At 53.3% G+C, this 19251-nt stretch overlaps 1 protein-coding gene across 2 annotated transcripts in view; it reads right to left on the minus strand.

Moving 5' to 3' along the window:
- The window catches only part of CD82 (CD82 molecule), a 54939-nt gene extending 36361 nt beyond the window's left edge, over positions 1–18578 (minus strand). The window contains exon 1 of one of the 2 annotated variants that reach the window (XM_023550694.2): positions 18448–18578. The gene's annotated coding sequence lies outside the window, so the exon portion shown is untranslated. The remainder of the gene's footprint in view (positions 1–18447) is intronic. The other variant, XM_064288256.1, reaches the window with a different exon arrangement.
- Positions 18579–19251: the final 673 nt, after the last annotated feature.

Consider the following 19251-nt stretch of genomic DNA (forward strand, 5'->3'; position numbering starts at 1 on the left):
TTGCCTAAGGCCACACAAGTAAGTGGCTAAACCAGGATTAAAATTCAGGTCTGACTTGAGACCAGAGCTCTTTTCTCCTCACTTGTTGCCAGATTGAGTGAGGTGGCTTGTGAAGCCTGCCCAACCCCCCATCCTACCCTTGCTCCCTGAAAGCCTGACTCTCTGCTTCCTGTCAGGAAGGAAAAGATCAGCTCCACCAACCCTGGCCAGGGTGTTACTTCAGCTTGGCTGATGAGGTCCTTCCCGGAAGGCTTTGCTTTGAAACTCAAGCAATGAGATTGGAAGGCCTTTAGCATGAAGAAAGGGGCTGCTTTGATGGAAGGGTACAGAGTAGGGAAGAACAGACACTTGGAGCTCTCCAGCTACCCCACCTGGCCCACACACAGCCAAAGGTGCACGTTGAGGCTGAGTCATAACCACTGAACTCTTCCTCTCCAAGGTTCCCTTTCTTGACTGTTTTTGGCCTTCTTAAAAGGCTGCTTTGGCCCCATGCAGCCCACGCCCCTCCCAGTGCTGAGTTCCAAAGCTCACGCACTCAGAATCACAGTGCTAGAAAGGCCTTTGACATTATCTAGCTCAGTCCTATTTCTCAGATGAGAAGACTGAGGTCCCTCCTTCTAGAGAATGTGTGTGTTCAGGGTATATTTTGGGGGGCAGAGAGGGGATTGTTAGTACACTCAGTGCTTTCCAACTTGTTTGACATCATGGCACATGTAGAGAAGAATACATACTTGTTCAGCACACTGAGGTGGACAGACAGGACTGTGACTGCCCAGGGCTCTGTCCCCAAGGGCAGGGGAAATGACTGTCTCGACATACCTGCAACCCATTCAGGCACACTGGCTGGGAAGCTCTAAATTAGGGAGACACTTAGGGACAATCTGGGACGATGCCTTAGAGCCCCAGATTTCAGGGGCCCCAACAACAGGACCAGATGATTCCCAAATGGATTCCTGGAGTCAACCACTTTCTGAGGATCCTGTCCCCGCCCCATGGCAGGAGAGAAGAAAATGAACCAGGTCATGGTATGGACTTTGAACTGAGAGAGACTTAAATTCCACTCCCATTTCTCAGAGCTGTATGACCATTGGCAAGTCACCTCCCTGCTCTGAGCTTCAGTGTCCTCATTTGTAAAATGTGGACCTCAGGGAAGAAGGCAGAATTAGTGGCCAAATCCCAGCTGTGAGCCTCACATAAACTTAGACCTGACGGTGAAGTGTCCCCTCGTCACATAGAAGGGAAAAAAGCTGTCCCCTTGAGGTGTGGGACAAGGAGTTCCTACAAACTGCTCCATGAAAGTCACCATCACTCAAGAATTTAAATGGGGCCAGGCAGAGGAGGACTAAGAAAAAAACTGATGGTGATGGAAGCACCCACCATGTGACTGGTATTCACTAGTAGGACCTCATTTGACCCGACACCACCCCGCAAGGTAGAGAACGTGGTTTGTCACCCCCATTTTACAAACAGGATCATGGGGGCTCAGCAGAGGGTGGCACTTGCCCTGGTCACATGCCCAGCTGAGCTTTGAGCTCAGGACACTCTGACGCCTGAGCCTAATATCCTTCCTCTTTTGTGATACTGCTTCCCACCATCCCAGCATTCTCATGGTGGAGTCACTGAAGTCAGGAATTAAAGTCACAATGCCCCAGCCCCAGGCACATGTGACCAGAGCATCCCAGGTGGGGCCCGCGTCTGCAGATTTAACAAACACACGTCTTTCAGGACACTTGCCCTGCACTAGCCAGCAATGACAGAGGTGGCCACCGTGGATGGCAGTACAGGATGTGAGCCCAGGCCTAACCCTCAGGGGTGACCTGGACGGGGACAACATGCCCTACCTCTAGACCAGCCCTTGGACCCAGAGGGTTTGCAGGGCTGCCTGGCCTGAGGGTCCCCAAGTGACCATTCTATTCAGCATTTCCATCTGCCACTGCCCACTGCACTTCACCGAACACCCTCCCCCAGCTGTTCACGAGCTGGACACAGGACTTAGAGGAATCAAATCCATCCCTGGCCTCAGGAAGTGTCCATTTTCAGAGCACAGACACGAAAATGAGCAGTTATACACACCAACGTACTTAAAAAGCAGTAGAGTGGCTCCACTGACCTCTAGCTCTCCCTCTGAGGGAAATGCGGGGGCTTCAGGACAGAGCTCCCAGTATTGAACAATTCTAATTTAACAATTATAAAAGCTAAATGTTTGCACAGTTACTACCTGCCGGAGGTTGTGCAAAATGCTCCATGACTCAGGTGATCCTTAGAACAACCCCAAGAAATAAGCAATACTCTTAACCTCATTTTATAGTTGAAGAAACCCAGACTCCAGGTGTGAAATGGACTTGCCCAAGATCACACGGCTGGTGGAGCTGGGAGCTGAAGCCCGGCAGTGAGGTACCCCACTGTCAAGCTGCGCTGCCTGCAAGAATAGAGTTATAAATGCCTGGTAACTAAAACAGCCCCACAAGGTCCAACCTGGGTTCGTCCAGTTTTGCAGCCTAGCCTCCGAACCCAACGCACAAAAGACACTCTGTGCAACACTGGGCACCAGGGTCCAGGCCTCACGCTCATCCCAGAATCTGGTCAACTGGGGGCAAGTAACTAACAAAGGGTTTACCTCTGGCCCAGGGTCCCTAAGAGACTGAAGGGAACTCTAATCAGGGACGCCACATGGCAGCAAGCAGACCCTTCAACCCCAGCTCAGGCTCAGGAAGGAGAAAGGACAGCTGAAATGCCACCTCCTCCAGGTAGCCTTCCCAGAATACCCTCCTGCATAGACCCTCATGGAGCACTATCTGGCAGCCCTAATTATCTTGGCCTGAGTGGTCAGGGTGGGCATCAGACTTAGATTAAAACCCTGGCTCTGTCTACCCTTTACTGTCACTTTACTGCTCTGAGCCTCAGTTCCCTTATCTGTAAAATGAGCAAATACTTTCTGTCTCTCAAGGCTGTAGGTCTTAGCACCTCCCTAGGCCTGAGAGCTGTTATGGTATTAGGGGTATTTGATAGAGAATGAGAGACAGACAGCTGGGGGCGGGGCTTAGTGAGAGGCCAGGTGAAGGCAAGGTGCTGCACACACAGGCACAGCGTTCTCCCTCTCATGAATCATGAGCGAAAACACAGAAAAGATAACAGTGGAGGGACAGGTTTTTTAATTCCAAGAGCTTGGAGGCAGAGAATGGGTCTTCCTGACTAAGGCCCAGCTAGAGGCAGCTCAGCCCAGACGAGAAGAGGGCAAGGCTCCCTGGGGCCTCAACCCCCTCACCCCACCCCACCCCCGCCCCCATCCTTGCTCATTTGTCTCTTCCCTTCAGGGTATGCCCCTATCTCTGGGTTCCTCTGAGCCTCCCCTCCTTTGCCCCGTGCCTTCCCAGCTCTGCCACCATCTCTCTAAGTCTCTGCCTTTGCCCTAGCAGTATCCAGGGAGACCTCACCCAGGGTGCAACCCTGGGCTCCAGCCCAGCCAGCGGTTTCCTGTGGCAGCACTGAGTTCAGGGAGGAACAGCCCCAGAAATCCATTTCTACCACCAGCAGGAAGCTGGGCCCTCAGAGGCAGGGTAAAGGGCCGTGCCTCCCACAGAGTGGGCAGAGCTCAAGCCCCTGGTTCCCAGGCAAGGCAATGGCCATTTACCCAGCCCTGGGTGCCCGGTGTCCAGACAAGGAAGACCATGATAGTGGAGACTCTCACAGGGCACAGCCCGTGGGATCTCCTTCCCCAGGCCTCCCCTATTTCCTCCGGGATTGCGGAGGAGCCACAAGCCAAGGCAGCCTCCAGCATCCTCGGCTGAGCTTGTCTGGTGTAACTGCCTCCTCAGCACCATCCTGGACCTCAAGAGATGCCCTGGCTTCAGAGGTGCTTGCAGGAAGATGGAGGGAGCAGGGTTGGGAAGTGAGGGTGGAGAGAAAGAGAGGCAGAGAGAGATAAGGGAAGAGATAGAGTGACAGAGAGGGGGGCAAAAGGAAAGAAACAGAGAGAAAGAGACAGAGACATGGAGACGCAGACTGCGGGGAGATAGAGTGACACACAGAGACCAGAGCTTCTGCTGTGGCCACAGCTGAGACCTCTCTCTCCGCACTCTTGCCCTCACTCTGCCCAGGTGCCCCCGCGCCCACCCCAGGTGACAGAGCTTCCTTGCGCCCTAGGTTCCAGTCTGCTGACCCAGTCAGGATCCCACCCTGGAAGCAGCCCAGCTCCCACCCCAGGCCACCTAGAAGCCTGCTCTCAGGCTCACCTCTCACCCTGTTTGGTAGCTAAGAGCCCCACCTCCGCTACAGCCTCCCTGAGGACCTATGGCCCTCTGATTCTTATCCACTACTGCCCCACCTCTTCCCTGCTGTCTGGCAACGATGGCCCATCCCTTCCCCAGCCCATTCTTCTCAGCCTTGGCCTCCCTCAGATTCTGGAGAGGCAGGGCGATCCCCTGGACACCCCCTCCCCCTAGATTCCTGAGCAGAGACCAGAAGGGGTGCTGGAGTACTCTGAGCTAGCCACCCATGGACCCCTAAGGAATCTGAAACAGGGAGAGGGGGCTTAGCTGCAGCCAGCAGTGGCTAAGTCAAAACCAGCACCCAGATTCCCAAAGAGCCCCATCTTCTCCCCTCCACTTAAGCCCTCTTACTCTGGGGAGGAAGGGGAGGAGCTCAGCCAGTTCCATCCTCTACACTCCCCTTCCCTAAACCTCAGCTTCCCATCTGTGCCTTAGGGACAGTCCCTATGCCTGCTCCCAAAAAGAAAAAAAATTTTTTTTTTTTTTTTTGTGGAAATCTAGACCCTTTACCCTGAGCCACCAATCTGGGAGACCCAGGATTCTGCCACCTTCTGTCTCTTCCGGGGCCAACCTACTTCCCACCCTTGCTTCAAGGGGTATGACTAGGTATGGCCTCTGGAAAGCAAAATTTAGCCAAGAATCCTTGTACCCACTGGAAGCTGAGGAGTGGGAGGGGTGGGGGGAGTGAGTCCCAGGTGTGGGGCTTGGGCAGGTTCTTTTCTCCCTCTGGGGCAAAAGCAGGTCATTCCTACCTTACATGGAGGTGTGAGGGTTAGGTAGATTTGAGGAGTAAAATACTTTAGCATAATAAAGGGAATTGGGGTGATTCTTATCACTGTGAAAAGGTTCCAGGCTGCACAGAGCTAGTGGGGAAGGGTTGAACAGACAGATAGAAATGACAAGGACAGGTGCTTGGCCCTATAGGAAGGGTCTGTACACCCAGGGGGCCCCAGGGGCCTGGTGTGGGATTCCAACAGTCCACCCCATAGGGATGTCGGATGACACCACTTAGGTCTCAGGGCCCCAGGCCTATCCCACCTAGGTGTTAAGGCCCCGAGCCTGGGCTGACTCCCAGGCTCCCTTCCCACAGGAAGAAAAGAGCTGAGAGAGCCTGCTTCCCTGGGGCAACCCAGGAGGCCAGGCTGAGCCAAGAGCACCGGGACCTGGTGAGCCTCCCAGTGTCCAGAGTGAAAGGGGACTGTTTGTTCTTCAGCAGGAAAGCAGATATGTAAATGAGCAGCAACTGGGGGAACTCAAGGCTCCCAGGAGGGAGTGCTCAGGGTTTCGGATCACCTGGATTTCACACCATTGATCCTGCTCTACCAGGAAGCCTCCTGTCTGCTCAAGTGTGCATCCTGAGAACACTGAGATACCAGTGCCCTTTCCGTAGATCTAGAAACTGAGGCTCGAAGAGGTTAGCGCTGAGCCAGGGTCTGAAGCTTGCAAAATGGCAGAGCCTGATTAAAGTCCTCTATGTTTGGAGCTGCGTGGTGCAAATGGTTAAGCGATCGATTACTAGCTGAAAGATTGGTGGTTCAAACCCACCCAGGGGCGCCTCAGAAGACAGGCCTGGTGATCTCCTTCTGAAAGGTGACAGCCTTGGAAACCCTTATGGAGCAGCTCTAGTCTGCACCTATGGGGTTGCCATGGGTCTGAATTGATTCAACAGCAACTAACAACATGTTTGGAGATGACTCCATCCCTCGGCCCAATCCTTTCCCCACTATCAGCCTAGAACATCCTCTACCTGGAGCAGACCATTGACCAAGGCTCGACCAGTCACGCCATCAAGGGGGCAGGGGAGGGTGGAGGCAGAATGCAGCCTGAGCCACCCACTGCAGGAAAGGGGGGGCATGGGCATTTCCTGAGAGTTTGAACCCATCAGACATCACCGCTGGCTGCTTTGCATACTTGATCTCATCAGTTAAGCCTCACAAGCCAAGTCAGTGAAGAAGTAACTTTCTCATTTTGAGGAAAAGGAAGCCAGGGTTCAGAGAAAGTGTCTTGCTCAAGGTCGCATGGTGTGAGTCACAGGTCTGAGCTGGCCCCAAGTGGGCCCACAGTCCTCAGTGTACACAGACCCTGCTGCCCTGGGTCTTACCAGCATGGAGTCCCTGAAAGGCCTGGGCCCACAACAGCCACAGTCCCTGGCCTCATGGCCTAGCTGGGGAATTAATAAACCCGGTTAGCCAGTTCCCCCTGGATAGACGGTTGACTTGGCTTGGCCAGAGAACCAGGTGGGAAGGCTTCCCTGAGGGAGGAAGGTGGCTGGAGCCTGTCCTGGAAGAATGAGGAAGACGGGTCAGGAGACAGGGGAGGAGGTGAGGGCCTTCCAAACAGAGGTGCGGGGCCCAGGCACCCAGCTATGAGAGTCTGGAAAATTCTGCACAGTTTAGAGGAATGGACACAGTCCCAAGTAGAAACCAGGCCCTGAGGTGGAATGTGGACCTCAGCCAGGTCCCTACCCCTACCAGGGGCTGGAATGGCAGGGCCTGGGTAGGAGCTGGTAACAAGGACAGCCTGGATCACCCTGTGGCAGTGCTTCTTCCCTTCCCACAGGTTCCTGGCCCAGAGCCAATGTCCCCAGCCAGCCTTTCCTGAGGTCATGGGATCCTCACACCCAAAACCCAGCAGCCCAGCTAAGAAGTCTGAGATCCTTAACCCTAAAACTGAGAAAGGGGAGGAGGCAGCTTGGGGTGATGGGCCAGGATCAGGATGATGAGCAAAGACAACACAGTTTCAAGTCCTGGCTCCAGCATCTCCTTTGCTGTAGGGCCCTGGGCAATTCACTCACTGCCTCTGTTATCATCTGCAAAAATAAGCTTAGTAATAACAACCTCCCTGCCTATGTCACAAGGTGCTGGGAGGCTGGAGGGAGTCAGTACAGGAGAAAATGTTCACTACTAAAAGCTATAAAGCACAAGGTATCATTATGACAAGAGAGGACTCAGATGCCCCATGAGGGGGAGTGATTTACCCAAGGTCACACAGCCAAACAGCCTCAGTTTTCCTTTCCGTACAGTGGGGATGAGTCTTGCCATTATGTACTTTCCAAACCAAAACCAAACTCCTTGGTGTTGAATCAATTCCGACTCATACAGACCCTATAGGACAGATTGGAACTGCCCCCGTAGGGTTCCCAAGGCTGTAATCTTTACGAAGCAGACTGCCACATCTTTCTCCCATGGAGCAGCTGGTGGGTTCAAGCTGCCAACCTTTGAATTAGGCGCTGAGCACTTAACCGCTATGCCACCAGGGCTCCTTATTCCCAATATATACAGAGCACATACTGGAGAAGGAGTAAGGAGGCAGGGGGATTTGGGGGGCAGGGGGGCTGGCAGTGAGTCCAGGCCTCACAGACATAAGCTTTTATTAAATAGACAAAATTCCTGTCAACAGCCCCAGGAGCTGAAATTCACCATACAACACCCTTGCCCCATTTCACTACTTCAGTGGTTCTCGAAGTGTGGTCCCTGGACCAGCAGCAGCAGCATCAGAAATCGCATCAGAAACGCACTCTAGACCCAGAGAAACTCCAGCGATCCTTTGCTCTGACAAACCTTCCAGGTGACTCTGCTGCAGGTGACAGGTTAAGAACTATTCACTGTACCGCCCCATGACCCCCTCTCTTACTCTGCAGAAACTGCCTCCCACGGACTCATCTTCCCATCCCTGGTTTCCAGTAGGCTGCTGGGGAGGAAGGAGTCAGGTCAGAGAGAGCTCATTAAATAGTTAAGAGATCCCATAATTAGTTAATGACACCACAGGCTCCTGGAAAGGAAAGAGGAGAAGGGTCAGAAGTCAGACTACAATTGAAGAGAAAAAGCGACCCCATATCTACATGTCTGTCTCCTTTACCCCAAGAGCCTGCCCCCTTCCTTCCCCGGGTTTGCTAATTAGCACCAAGAGGCAGAGAGTACCCCTTCCTCCTAGTGCGACTGCAGCTAAATTTGGGGGTATGCCCTGGTGGGTACCAGGGAAAGGGTTTTTCCCTGACAATCTAATCCTCAGACCTTGAGTTTAAAAACCACATGACTGGAAATCCACTTCTGGGAATTCACTTCGCAGAGATGGCTGGAGTTCAGTGTAAATTATATGTACAGACAAGGTGATCACTACAGCAATGTGGATACTAATGAAAAGTTCGAAATGGCCTAAGTGTGCAACTGCAGGGGAAGGCTTCACCAGGTTATGGTGGCTCCCTGCTGTGTGATACTGCAGGGCTTCACCAGCTCCATGCGGTGTGATGCCGCAGGGCTGGAACGCATGCTGTAGGGGAATATTTCATGACATGGAAAAACCCTCCCTATGTAATGTTAGCAAAGACCAGCAGCACAGGAAGTGGTTTATATGTGTTTTTTTTTTTTTTTTTTTAAGACAAAAGCACCACGGCTCACCATGGTTATCTCTGAGTAGTTATTTCCTTCTTTCCATCTGTCTTTATCTTCTAAATTTTTCCACAAAAACTATTAGCTTCAATAATTTAAAAGAAAAAAAATTTTTTTAAAGTGGCCATTTGGTTCAGATGGAGATAAAGTTTTTTTGTTTTTTTTGACAGCAGAAAGGTCTCTTTTCTATGTCAGAATCACTGGCTTGGGAGGTCCTGCTACAAGGGAGCATTGGTCCCCCTGGGGAGTGTCCACACATTCCACGTGGTCCCAATAAGCATGATCAGGACCAATAAGTAGAAGGTAAGGGAGGATGGGTTTGCTCAAATTCTACACTGTATTTTATAAGGGTCAGATCTATCTAGAGATGAAAGGTAATGAGTTCCCCAAGTCTTGAGGTGTTCAAACAAAGGCTGGCTGCTGTTGAGAGGATGAAACTGGGTAGGGAGGTTGACTCAATGAACTATAGGCTACTTATAACACCAAGATCCTGTGAATCTAGACACAAGCCCTCAACTCTATACCAAGAGCACGTGGGTCAGGGTTGAGCTCTGATGGTCTGACTGGGAACGAAGACAACAGAGGCCTAAGCCTCCTCCTGACCCCCAGAAATGCAAAGAGCCCTGGAAAAATCCTTTGCTCGAGATGAAAGAACCTCAACTTTTGGGGAGGAGGGCTCCTTGCTACTTCCCCAAAAGAGTGCCAAGAACAGCCTTCATCATGATCACCCTTTCCATCCTCTGGCCTTTACTGGGGGCACACTCTGAGCCAGACCTGCTACTAAGCATTTCATTCACATTATCTCATATCCCTATCATTCCCTATTTCATAGATAAGGAAACCAAGAGTCTGAGAGGTTAAGAAACTTGCCTAACAGCAAGTAGCTAGTGCAAGGTGGGGGTGGCCCATGCTCGGGTCTTGCTGACATTAGAGCTTGAGGGGCCAGAAGAAGCCCAAGCTACAAACACAACCCCAGTGTCCCCCAACTTGCAGCTTGCTCCCCAGGGATTTCTGACAGGTACAAAGTTTGAGAAACATGGCACCGTGCTATACTGTCTCCTAGTAAAAGACGAGCCTGCTGCCTCACCTTGCCAGGAGAGAGTGTGGCTCAGAAAGAAGTGGGATCAGAGGGGCATTCAAACGAACCCTTGATGTCTAGTACCAGCATAGACAATGCACCCTCCCTCGTCCCAGTTTCATCTCCACTGTATGTTTGGATAGGGCACAGGTCAGGAAGTGGGTGCCTATATGACTGAGGGTAACCCAAGATCCGGCCAGCAACTCACTTACTACACCAGCACAGATGGATCACTTCCCCTTCTCCCATCCCCATCGACTTTCTCTCTCCTCTTATAAATGATGGCGGCTCATCAGGTCGCATAGCAACAACATTCTAATACTCCATCTCCCAGGGAAACCCCAAGAATCCACTAAGGCAGTGAGTAGGAGAGTGATTTTCCAAGTGCAATAGTATGATTATTAATTACTGTTATTATTATCAGCATCAGCAAAGGAATATTTTTTGAGCGCCTACTGCATTTTTTTTTTTTTTTTTACTGCATACCAGGCACCACCCAAAGGGCCATATATGAAAGAGGACGATCTTTGATCTTTTACTTCCCGCTCGGTTCCAACCCTGGAACACCTCTGGCATGGCTCCGACCCTCCTGCCGCACTTCACGTCCCCAACCCGAGTGGCTTCTCTGATTGGCTGGTCTGGGAGACACGCGGGCACGCTCAGTGAGGCCCCGCCTCCCTCAGATCCAAGCTGCCTGCCCCGACCATTCCATCTGCGCTGTTCCAGCTGGTTCTGCAGGGAGCCTGGCCCGGCGCGGCGCTGCCTGTCACTGGGAGGACTCTGCCAATTAGCAAGCCCTCTGGGCCCTGGATCTAGACCCACGTTCTCCAGCTGGCCTTCTCAGGAATGAAGCTTCCGTTTGGAGCCCATCTCTGGCAACTGTTTTGTTTTCACTTGCTTCCAAATTCTGAAGGAGAAGGCATATGATAAGCACATTTTATTATCACAGCAGCCCCTCTGAGGTAGATGTTATTAGTATCCCCATTTTACAGTTGAGGAAGCTGAGGTTCAGAAAGGTTAATAAGCCCTTTGGTTTCAACTACTGTTGAAAAGTTTTCCAGCCTACATCCCCTAGCCCCTACAGGACTCAGGGTGTGTCCATTATCATGGAAGCTGGATTACACATCTATCTGTATCTGACCCCTGTCTCCCAGGCTGTGAGGCTGATGGCCATAGACGCTCCAGCAGTCTCTGAGGCTTGACAAAGTAATATTCACTTGAAACCAACACCCTTACCCCCTTTGAAAAAAAATATGATTTATTACCAACAAAATCTCCATATGATCCCCAGTTCATATAAAACATCTTTAAGTATGTACAATAAGTTTTTTATAGCTTTACTGCGTGTGTTCTTTTTCCTTGAGCATAAAAATAATACAAGCTCACTGCAGAAGAGTCAGAAAATAGGAGAAAGTAAAGAGATAGCAAAGGTCTTCTGTAATTTGATCTACATAACCCACTGTAATATGTGCCTTTAAGTTGATTCACTTACTTTTTGGCCTGTGGAGTCCCAGTATTGTCATGGGGGAGCAGCTCTGCCATTCAGTGTCTGCAGTGCCCCCGAGGGAGCAGCCACAACCTGCCCACATTCAGTCTTCCTCCCCGGTTGTCAGTGCAGAAGGGGCCAGGCGCCCAGAAGTTCTTTCCCGGGATAAAACCCTATGGCCATCCACTGTGGCATCCCAGGTGTCCCGCTTGCAAAAACCCAGTGCAGCAAATGCAGGATAACAGTTAGAGTTTTGCTACCCAGTTATAGATAGCAGGGGCCCATCCTGACTTGTTTACTTGTCAGATAAGGAAACTGACATCCAGAGAAGGACTGTAACTTGCCCAAGGTCATATGGCGAGTATAAGATGAGCTAGGGCCAGAGCTCAGGTCTCCTGACATCCTCCCTGCCCCACCCCCAGAGTCAAGCTATTCACCGAATTCTTCTGCCCCTAAAGATTTAAAACAGCTGATACATATATAGGACTTACCACGTGCCGGGCCCTATGTGAGCAGCCCTGGTGGCACAGTGGTTAAAGTGTTCACCTGCTAACCGAAAGGTCAGTGGCTCAAACCCACCAGCCGCTCCACTGGAGAAAGCTGTAGCAGTCTGCTTCTGTAAAGATATACGGCCTTAGAAACCCGATGGGACCAGTTCTAGTCTGTCCCATAGTGTCACTGAATTAGAATTGACAGCAGTGGGTTTGGTTTTTCTTTAAGGTGTCTTGATAGTAACAAGAATGAACATTGATTGAGTGCTTACTGGGCCACATATAGCAGCGGGTTGGGTTTGAGTTTATGTGCCAGGCACTGTCCTAAATGCATCACATGTGTTAACTCATGTAATTCTTAAGCAACCCTATGAGGTCAGGACAGTTCTCACCTCCATCTTACATAGCTGCTGGAGCTGGTGCACAGACGGGTTAAGGCACTTGCCCATGGTCACACTCAGCTAGTAAGAAGCAGAGGCAGGAATCCTTAGGTAGTCTGACCTCTTAACCATCATACAAATCTGCATGAAGTTCCTTCCCTCTCTCTCTTGGGCCCAAGGAGGTTTCTGGAACACATGACGCCTGAAGTGTCACCCCCCTGGCCAAGGCCACTCTGCAGGCTCCCATCAGAGCCGGGATTTGAACCCAGACTTCCTAACGCCCAGCCTCAACTGCTTTGTCACTTCTCCACATTGGCTCTATGGGCAAAGGCCCAGAATGCTGAACAACTCCCAGCCCAGATCACCCAACACAGCAGGGAAAGTTGGGGTTGGGCTGTAGAGAAGGGCTGAAGCCCCCAGTGCAGCAAAACAAGTCAGGGGGGAACATGGAGGTGCTTGCCAGGGCTGCTCCCCAGGTGGTCTACATGAAGGCTAATGCTGGGAAGGCTAAGAGGGCACCTTCCCATTCTCCCCCATCTACACCTGCACCCTGAGCCAGAGCCCCACAGGGCTGCAGCATCTTCCACACGTAACTGCTGACTTGAAGGTGCCTTTTCTGGCTGAGTCAGGGTTCACTAAAGGCCAGAGTGGCCCCTCACCAGACGGGCTAGAGGAAGTTGAGCTGTTCCCCTCAGGAAGCGAAAGGCCAGGGGCTGTCTGAAGCAATCCTAGGCCATCCACTCTATTCCAACTTCCCTGGATCTAGTCTCCAGGAGTGGGGCAGGCAGGCCCATCCAGACCCTGCCTCTGGCCTTTCCCAAGGAGTCCCCCAGTGACTGGCACTGAGCTGGGTCCTGCTGGGAGCCCCCTGAGAACCACTTATTCATTTAACCATCATTTCCCCTCTGCCTTCTGTGTGCCAGGCCTTGTGCCAGGAATCAAGGATACAGAGATGGATAGGACAGTCCCTACCAAGAAGGCTCTCAGAGACACTCCATACACCACAAAACAGCAACCAAAGGGGTAAACAACCACAAGGGAAAGAGGGGGAGGAAGAGGACAGGGTCGGGGAAAGGAGGGGGATGTGAGGAAAGTCTGCCGTCACATTCAGACCCACTTCCCCCTCAGGAAACTTAGAGTCATATTGGAGAGACCCAGCCACCCCCAGGAAGAGCAGGGGTCACACAGCCGGAAGTGGCTAGTTTCTTGGGGTGTGCGCACTCACACAATGTTGGAGAGGGCGTGGAGGGCCTGGGCAGAAGAGGGGTGCTCCGGGGAACGTCCCTGGGCCCTGAGAAGCAGACTGCTGCAGTCTTGAAATACCAGCCAGGTGCAAAAAATAACAATAACTTCCATTTATTGAGCGTTTACTGTGTGCTAGGCATAAAAGAAGGAGCTCTCGTGGCACAGTGGTTAAACCCTCAGCTGCTAATGGAAAGGTCGGCAGTTCGAATCTACCAGCTGCTCCATGGGAGAAGGATGTGGCAATCTGCTTCCGTAAAGATTACCCCACTGCCGTCGAGTAGATTCCGACTCATAGCAACCCTATAGGGCAGAGTAGAACTGCCCCATAGAGTTCCCAAGGAGCACCTGGCGGATTCGAACTGCCGACCTTTTGGTTAGCAGCCGTAGCACTTAACCACTATGCTGCCACCAGGGTTTCCCCGTAAAGATTACAGCCTTAGAAATCTTCTGGGGCAGTTCTACTTTGTCCTATAGGGTCGCTGTGAGTTGGAATCAACTTGATGGCAGTGGGTTTGGTTTTGATTGGGTAGGCATAAAAGTGCTCAGCGTTACATGTGTATTTTTTTATTTCATGTTTTCTTCACGTCACCCTCTGACCGAGTTACACTGTTATCCTCAATTAATAGACTCAGAAACCGAGGCCCAGAAAGCGTCACATAAGCTAGGAATTGGCAGGGCCAAGATTCCAACTCCAGAATCCAGCTCTTCACCACCATGCTATGCCAGCTCCTAATCTGTGGATAGACAGAAGGTAAGAGAGGGTGCTTCGGGCAGAAAAACAGGGTAAGCAAGAGTAAGGGGTTGGGACGAAGTACTACTTGTCTGAGGGCAGCTGCCTGCTCAGCGCTGAGACTGTATCGTGTGTGTGTATACCCGTGCTTGCACATGCTCCACTTTACACAGGACGGAGCTCAGGTTGCAGAAGCCCCTAAGAGCTAAGTAATGAAGGGGCCGCTGGTAGAGCAGAAGGAGAAACCCAGAGAGGAGATGGAATTTGTGTAAGGTCACACAGCAAGTCCAGAGGAAAGCCGGGAACTAATTCTGAGAACCAGAGGACAGGCCTCTCCCCTGCGCTCAGCTGCTCATCTATGTCAGCACAGAGTGAATCAGCTGCTGACAGGAAAACCACGGTGTGGGGGAACCCCAGGGGTGAGTCAGGAACAAGGCAGCCCCTGAGACACGTCAACTGGCTGATTCCAAAGGCTGTCTGCTGGGTCTGTGGTTGGCGGCATGGGGGTCAGGGAGGGGGGAAGCAGCACATATCACTTGGCCCGTGTTTACCTCTGGGCTTCCCTGCCAGCTCCTCAGACCCAGGCTTAGAGGAGGGGAAGCTGGTGGGCAGGGCAGCTCCTGCTGAGATTAAACAGACACCCTGGTCCCCCAGTGCTTGCCCCGTCCTGTCCCCCAGAGGGGCAGGAGAAGCCAAGGGGATGGGGCTCTTCCCTCCCTTCCTGCTTCTCTCAGAGCTAACTCCTGACCGTTTGATCCTCCGGATTAAACCACAACCGCCCCTCCAGAGCTTCCCGTAGGGCAGAGGAAGTGGGTGTAACGGTTTGGAGCAGGGGGCCGAGGCCAAGCCAAAACCAGGGGGTGCCAGCTGTTCCCAGACGCTCCAGGGCCAAAGAAGCCCTCAGTGCTTTAGTCCTCTGAGCCCTGACCAGAGAGGTCTACCTTGTCCTGGGGGAGGGGGAAAGGGTTGTGTCCCAGTGTGTGTGAGGGGGGAGTGGAGAGGAGGAGCTTCCAGGCTGTGGCTCAAAGGTCTGAGGCCTCAAGAGAGAGAGGGGCTGCCCCTGTATTGCAGGAACTTCAGAGCCCAGGCGAACTGAATGGGAAATCCCGCTTTGCCCACCAATGTGGGAGACTTGTGCCCTGCTGGCTGTCCCAATGCCCTGGGAGAAAAATACATGGCTAACCTCTCATCCTTGCCCTCGCTGGACTAGGCCTGGGAGAAGACCCTATGGCATACTTTCCCACCTACCCTGTTCCCAAACCCACTGCTGGCTGGTTTAGCTCCCACCACTTGACCAAGATGCTCCCCTTCATGGGCCAGCCTGAGGGCCTTCTTGGAGCTCCTCTCCCCATCACTCTGTAGCACTCATCACCGTCTTCAGCACACCTTCCCTCCAAACACAGCCACTGTTTTTAGCCCCTTCCACATGCCAGGGCCGGGGGGCGGGGGGGGGGCAGGGCATGGCAGTGGTGGTTCAGTGGTAAAGGTCTCGCCTTCCATGCAGGAGACCCATGTTCGATTCCCAGCCATTGCACCTCATGCACGGCCACCACCCATCTGTCAGTGGAGGCTTGAGTGTTGCTGTGATGCTGAACAGGTTTCAGTGAAGCCTCCAGACTAAGATAGACTAGGAAGAAAGGCCTGGTGACCTACTATCTGATAATTAGCCAATGACAACCTCATGGATCACAACAGTCCAATCCCATTGTATATGGTGCCACCGTGAACTCGGGGCTGACTAGATGGCAGCTAACAACCACAATATGTGACAGTCTAGGCTGGGTGCCAGAATAGAAGGAAACACAGAACTTACACTAGAACGCTCCTCTCCTGTGCCACCCTGGCTTCCCTCTGACTGCACCTTTTCCAGCCCCCCAGCCAGTGCCTTTTCCTTCAGCCCCCCGCTGCAGATGTCCCCAAAGCCACCCAGCCCCCTCCTTCCCCATCCCTGAAGCCACTGGCTTATTTTCCTGTGACCACTGGATCCTCACTCTAGCACATCTAGATTGCATCACTCCCCTGCTCAAAAACCTTCAATAACTCCCCACTGTCCACGAACCAAATCCAAACACCTCGCCTTGGATTCAAAGCCCTCCACGAGTTGATCCAACCTACCCTTCTAATTTCCCATTCCCTGCACAGCCCCAATTCTCGGCCAGACTGGTCTACCTAGCAGTTTCCTGAAAATCCTGAGCATTCTGTCCCCCTTGCTTTTGTGGAGGTATCTTCCTCTGCCTGAAACACCGTCTTCCCCTTGGCTGCCGAAACCCTCCCAATCCTCAAGGCACATCCAAAACTCCATCTCAGGAAGCTTTCCAGAGCCCTCCAATCCTTGCTTCATTTATCACGTAAAGAGTCACTGGTCTCCTTGTCAAAGGCCCTTCCCACAGGCTAAGCAACTTGAGGCTGGGGGCAGTGTATCATCCTTTGTCATCGTGTGGTGGGGAGGGACTCTCCATGAGATGTTTAATAAGCACTGTTCGACATGAACTGCTTCTCCTCCCCACCCCATGCCCCACCTGCTGATCCCTTTCTCTCCCTTCTATAGCAGACTCTAATCTTACACACACAGCTGCTCAGAGAGGGGACTCAGTGCCCCAAGTTGATCCAAGCCTAACTAGTACTTTGGGGTCCAGGCAGAAAGTCCTGCTCAAGTCTCACTGACTTCAGGAAGCTCCCTCACCCCCAACCCTGGTTCTCCAGTGTCTCACCTCTTCTGAACACACACACGGTCTCCTCCACAAGGCAGTCTTCACAGTACTTTCCAGCCGGTTCTAAAGTGCATGGCTCACCTCTCCCAGAAGACACAGGGTGCCGACTGGCAGCACCCTCTGTCTCTTTCAGTGCCTAGCCCCGCTCAAGACAGACAACAGGTGCCCACACTGACCCCCACCTCCACCCCGAGCCAGGCATGTGATGGAATAGCTGGATTCCAGCCACCAGGGCAGTACAGACCCATGAAATCCCTCCTGACTCCAAGCCCAGGGTGTGAGTTACCCTATTCAGCGGGGCATGGTGGGGTTGGCGGAGCCCTCACTGTCAGCCACGCAAGACAAGGGCAGGGCCCAGCTTTGGCTAGTTCACCTCTGTGTCCCCTCTTTTTGTGTCTAGTATGCAGTAGGTACCCAGTACACATTTGTGGTTTATTTAGTTGAGCACTCACCAGCCTCAGGTAAGATTACAGAAAACTCAGCCACTCTTTGGTCCAGGTGACACACTCCCCACCCTCCAAATGGACAGAGTGATGCTGGTGGCAGATGGCAATTTCTGGCTGTCCCTCACAAAGCCAAGAGAGGCTGCAGCCAACCTCCCACCCTCCAAAAAAAAAAAAAAAAGGGCTCATTCTCCAACAGGAAGCCAGCCTGTCACCTGCCCATCAACATCGGAGCAGCTGTCATGTAGTGAGGTACACGACACTGTTTTATCCAGTCTTTGCTACTACCACCGGGTAGTGCCATTACCCTTGTTTTGCAGATGAGGAAACTGAAGTTTGGAGAGGGAGTGGAACCCAAGAGTTTGACCCCAAAGGGCAAAACACTAACCACTGAACTAGGCTGCCCAGTTACTATGGCCTGGCACGGAGTACCTGCCACCACACACCATCACTGGGCACAGAACCCTCCAGCCCAAGTAACTAATCCTGGGCACGGACAAGAGCCTCTGGGCCCTGGCCTTGACAGGCCCAAGGTTCAGTGGGGTTTTCCTTTCTCCTCCCCACTCACCCTGATAAGAACCTGTCCTCTGGTTTCCCCCCTGGCCTCCTAGGAAAAGCCTCTAGAGGTAACCAAAAGCCCCTGATAATTTCCGACCTGAAGTCTTAGGGGGCCAGTTCGCCTGAGCTCTCAAGACTTGGGGTGGAGAGCTGGAAACCTCCCTGGCTTGAGCTCTGCTTCCCCAGGACTTGGGGATTTCAACCCCATTCGAAAAACTAGGATGATCTTTACAGCAATTCCCTTCACGGTCCCGGAGAGTTCGCTTTGCACAGCCCCATTCCGCACGGAGAAACTGAGGTCTGGCGGCGCGACTGCCCCGGGATACCTGTGACTGCGCTGCAGCCCGCTCTCACCTGGCAGCTCTCACCTTCCGGGATTTGAGAGAGAAAAGACAACTGGAGCCTACGGTTCACCTGATTCAACCTCGTCCTTTTACCGGAACCCGAGAATTCCAGGACCGGGCGGGGACGGCCCTCCCCACGCCCCGGGCCACACAGTGGGTGCCTGGCGGAGCCGAGGAGCTGGAGTCAGAACTTGAGGGCCAGTGCTCTTTTTCGCCCCCCAGCTGCCTCCGCGGCCGACCTGTCACTTGTTCCCAGAAACCTGCCCAGAAGCGAAAACTAACTCAGCTTCTGGTTGTCCGGTTGGCCTCCCCTATCCCTTCTCACCTGTAAGCTCCGCTTTTTGCTCTGCGCTGCAAGCCCAGCGACACCCGCTAGCGCGCCAGTCTGAGTCGGACTGCGCAGCAGGGTTCAGTCACTCCACAGGCCCCCTCCCGGCGGCCGTCGGGGATACGCAGGGGCCTCCGGCCAGACCCCGCCCCCAGGAGGCCACGCCCCAGACCCGCTCTGGACACGTCCCCTGTCGCCACTCAGGTCCGCCAGCCCCGCCCCCCTGTGGCCGCTCCAAGCTTTCCCGGCCCGCCCCCAGCCCCTCCAGCCTCGCCCCCGGGCCGTGTCGGTGTGAAGCCTTACTCCCAGCCCAGCCAGGCCGCGCTCTCGGACCCTGCTAGGAGGGAGGCCCCACTCCCGGCCCCGCCTGACAGTCGCGCCCCTCCGCTGCTTCTCTGCACCTCCCCGCCGCTTCCCAGGCCGCTGACGCCGAGGCCCCACTGTCCCCTTAGGCCCGCCCACCGCCCCCCACCTTCCTCACATTCTCCGCCTGGCCTGGCCCGGCTCCCCAGGTCCGCCCACCCTTCCCGATACCCTCGCATTCTCCTCCGGGCCTGATCCGCCCCCTGGCCCGACTAGGCTGAAGCCACGCCCCAGGCGCGCCCCTTCTCGGCCTCAGCACCTCGGTAAACTGCCCGCGCAATCTCTGGCGACAGCCCAGGCCCCGACCCTGGCGTTCCAGGGCGAGTACATCCGGGGAACGGCGTGGGAACGGTTTGAGTTCCAAGTCAGGGCCTGTATCAGGAGGAGGCCTGGGCGCAGACGCTTTTCGAAAACACAGCTATTATTTATTGACAATCT

The sequence above is a fragment of the Loxodonta africana genome, chromosome 7 (genome assembly GCF_030014295.1).
Source record: "Loxodonta africana isolate mLoxAfr1 chromosome 7, mLoxAfr1.hap2, whole genome shotgun sequence".
Classification (NCBI taxonomy): Eukaryota; Metazoa; Chordata; class Mammalia; order Proboscidea; family Elephantidae; genus Loxodonta; species Loxodonta africana.